Below are 4,388 nucleotides of genomic sequence, written 5' to 3'. Positions count from 1 at the left end.
TTTTGGTGTGCTTTTGTGGACCCAAGGAAACCTGTGAGGGTGTTTTGAGTTCCCCCATGCTATTCCAGTCACTGCAGGCATCGCTGCTTGTTCTCAAAGCCATCGCGCAGCGTGCGAGGAGCCGCCCTGAACGAATTCAGTCCGACGTTTACGCCGCTGTGAAGCTGTGGGGAGGAACGTGCGCCCCTCGGCTGTTGTATCGCAGGGCTGTGTGCGTAACTACGCGTCCAAGGGTGGCCAAAGTCGTGTAGCCCCGTGCTGATGAAGCCAGGAATGGAAGAACGGGGGCTTGTTCAGTCGCATTAAAATAGATGTTGCTGAGTGTCTTTGCTTACTGCTGTGCACGTTACCTGAAACCAGGAGTCTCAGGGCCCCTCACCAAGGATGGTTCCTGGCAAATACGGGAACCTGTCTCAAAATCCAGCTGAGAGCGACCTTGTGGTTTGGACAAGAGCCAAGGAGCAGCTGAGTCTGTACCAAGGCAGGGGGTCAGCTATGTGATGAAGAGGAGTTATCAACCTTCATCCCTGTGACCCCCCGACGACCACCACCAGAAGGCGCAGGCGCAGATGGGAGGAGTTCATGGAAATGACTTCGTGGAGCTAATTTTAATACAAAGTGGGGATAGGTTATGCATATGTATGGCTGTATTGGGAAACTCCATGCATATGTAACTCTTCACTGCATATAACCAAGGCACGTTGCCGCCTTTGGGAGCTATCCCGCATGCGCCCAGCACCGAAATAAGCCACATGCCGACTTTGTAAGTCATTTGCTTTGAGTTGTACGGTTCTTCCATGAATCACTAACACGTGTCTTGGTGTGGGTGGGGATGAGGAGCAACCTTGTTCAGCAAAGGTCAGCTGGCAAGTGAGTAGAAATAAGGACAGAAACTCTATGTGCAGGAGGATGCTCAATTAATCCCCTCATTGGAATAGAGAGGGATCTGCAGGAATGAGGAGGGAGGTGAGATGTTCCTGGATGTGAGAATTTGGGATGGATAAAATGTGGGTGGCGTTTTACACTGTGATTATTAAGACACAAAGCCTGTAGGAGCCAGTGATTAGGATTTCTGTCCCTATTCTAAATTGTCCAGTTACATTGGTTAAACAGCAGGTATGAACTCTCTTTTGGGGAAGCTGCTAGTGCTGCCCATTAGGGCTGCCATGCCCCCCAGGGTGCTGAGAGGGGCAGAGGGGTTGTGTTTGTTCCTCACGGTCACAGCGGTGTTGGGCTGCGGGTTTGTTCAATGTTTTAGCTAAGCCCAGTAGCGCTGAGGAATTGAGCTCTGGGAGACAGGCGAAGTACCGTGCCAGGGAACGATGACCGAATTAAAGCTGGAGCACAGGGCTAAGTGAGGAGTAAAACATCGCGTGACTTCTGGTCAGCTCTAAAAGCTTATGGAGCTGGTTTCAATGGCAGCCCAGAGTGCCACGATTATGGCTGGGTAGTGCCGGTGGTTTGCTAGGAATTCAGTGCTGCATGTGACCAAGTTCTGCAGGCCCAGGCACAGGTATCTGGTCACGTCTGAGTGAGGGGAAGGGTAGTCTGAAGAATACCTAAACAAAACATTCCCTTTCAATTTTGCATGTGGAAAAAGATGATTGATGGTAAGAGAGTGGACCATTATGAAGATGCAGATGTTGCATTTACACATTTTACTTGTTTTCCATGTTGATAACCACCAAAGTTGGGATTGAGGTTGTTTCTAGCCAAACAATTTCTACTTAATAAATATGTGCTTTGGGGAAGGGAAAAAAGAATGGGAACCGCTTAGCTCCAAACCTTTGGGTTTTGTGCTGAGCATGCCTGCAATGTATGGTTTTGGTGGGCTCAGAGTATGAAGGGAAAGTGTGAGCAGGGTAGGGCTAATAGGGGATCTGGTTTATCATCAGCTCTGGATAGGAGTCTGATAGGAGGTTACAGTTACGCGAAGGTCAGCACTGTGTGCTCCTGGTGAGGCTGAGGGGAGGATGAAATGTGGTGTTTGCTAAGGGTGGAGGTGAAACCAGGTTACATGGTGATGAAAATGTAGCATGGAACTGCAGTGACTGACTTGAGTAGGAGACTTAGTGGAAACACTAAGGTGAATTTGATTTTACTTTGTGTCAGGTGGGTAGAGAAGCCTGTGAAAAGGAAACAAACAGCACATGAATTCTCTCATGATAGTAAAGAGAAAAGTTGTATACCTTTTGAAACTGGGCTATAATTTGTGCGTATATGTGTATATATGTGTGTACATATATATAATTGTACACATGTATATCATTCCAAACACTGTCCAGTGAAGCATTTGCTAGTACAGTGCACATTAATGCAGCTACAAAAATAAACAGAAAAACAAAACAAAGAGCTTGCTGTATGCCTGTAGCTCATTAGCCACACTGGAATGGGCTAATGAGATTGCCCAGACTTTAAGGCTGGTATGACTACCAATATGTGCAGTAAATACAGCTGTGCATGTATGTCCATGCCAATGGTAAATACGTGAATGAAGTCTATGAATTCATAAATGGTTCTTTACTTTTAATCTCTGCAGTAGGCTGCAGCATGGAAGCTAGTTTCAAATTGGAGTAAAAAGGGGTGGCAGAAGAAGCCAAGTAATAGTTGGTATAGAATATGATGCCTTCCTGCTGTATCAAGGAAGACAGTATTCAGCATATGCTCACCTAACGATACCGTGGTTCCTGAGGTAAGCACGGGGTGAGAGGAGGACAGCGGTGAACAAGCAGGTCGCGTGGATAAAGGTGGTGGTGGGACAGCACGAGGCTTACAGTAATGGCTGCAGGATAACGGGAATTTGAAGGCGTTAGCGAGAGCCTCGGGGCTGCTGATGCTCCTCCTTCAGTGTAAGGGAGTCCCGGCGCATGTGGGATTCGGCACCAGCTAAGCTGCCAGCTAGTGGGAGACAGTGCCTGCTTGTTTCAGCTCCGCGAAAACCAGGAAGAGGAAAAAAAAGTTGAGACTACTCTGAAACATGCTATTTACACAGAACTATGCTGTGTTTGAGGCTTCAGTTGTGAGAGGTGGAAGACAGCAGCTGAACACGCCGCAGGTTACAGAGCTACAGATTCGCACAGATACGGTACAACGGTGCAGGTGGGATGGTCGCGTGGCAGACTGAGCACCCGCTAATGGTTGGCACGGTGTCCGTGAAGAAGCTGGGATTTATCACAACTTTCTGCTGAGCAATAAAATTCAGCTGCCTGAAGTTCAGTGATGGGTACTTTTTTTTTTTTTAAAGCCTCTAGGAATAGAGGTATATTTGCACAGAGGTGGCTGAATCCTTATGGGCTAGGTTATTGTATTTTCTAGAGGTTTACTTACCAATTTCACAAGAAAGTTCATATTGTGCTACACAGGTCATAAATGGAAACTGCCGAAGCTCTGACTTAGCTAGGGCAGTGATATTTGGCTAGGGTATTCAGATTTCAGTCTGACTTGTGGCTTAGTTTAAATAAAGTATTTGGCTTGCATTGAAACAATTGTTCTTTCGGCTTTAATGGAGATGAGACTTCTTTTAACTTGTTTAAAGCTGAGGGCTTCACCTGTACCAACCATTTTGTACCAAATATTCATTTCCTATGCTCCAGTAGCAGATTTGTTAGCTGAATTAATAAACAAACAAAACCAGACTTGGTAAGTTGGGCTAAGAAGAGATTCTCAAAGGCAGTGACACACTTCTCAGGTGTCAGCTGAATGCTTTTGCCATATTACATGTACTTTCAAGTACAACTGCCCTTGTATTTTTATGTGATTCATGGGGTATGTAGTTAATGAAGAAGGGGGGGATGGCAGTCTATGTACACCCCAGGGCCAGCTTAAATTACACTTTTATTACATTTTACTGCTAAATGGCTTTTGGGATGGGTTTTATATATATTTTTTTGTTGCATTGTCAAGACAGGATGGGAGAAATGGGTTATTTTTCTGTGTCCTGGGCCTTGACCTGATTTATTAGTTCTAATGGAAGAAGATGGGCATCTTCGAGATTAACTCCCATGCAGTAATGACTATAAATTTTAGCTTCTACATCTTACTCTTTCAAATCCATTCTGTTAAAATGATTGGTATTTAAATATTTAAAATTGAGAAACAAAATCGCTGCCAAATGTCTTGCTATTGCATAAAAATGTGAACTAGGCTGCCACTCAGCGCGTATCAGCCCAAGCAGTGAGGCACCTATCAAGGACCTGATTCAGCTGGCACGTGGAAGTCCTCCCACAAAACTCTGTTAAAGCTTCTGCCAGACAAGGAGGTGCCTTGGGCGGCCGCAGGGGGTAGCGGTGCTGCCCCTCTCTGACAGCTGCCTGTCTTGTGCCCAGCTAGAGAAGCCTGAGGATAACCCTGGCGGGAGGCCAGCAATGAAGTACAGCTGTACCATTTTA

This window comes from Oxyura jamaicensis, chromosome 12 (genome assembly GCF_011077185.1).
Source record: "Oxyura jamaicensis isolate SHBP4307 breed ruddy duck chromosome 12, BPBGC_Ojam_1.0, whole genome shotgun sequence".
In the NCBI taxonomy this organism is placed as follows: Eukaryota; Metazoa; Chordata; class Aves; order Anseriformes; family Anatidae; genus Oxyura; species Oxyura jamaicensis.
Note: the sequence above shows the minus strand (reverse complement) of the source record.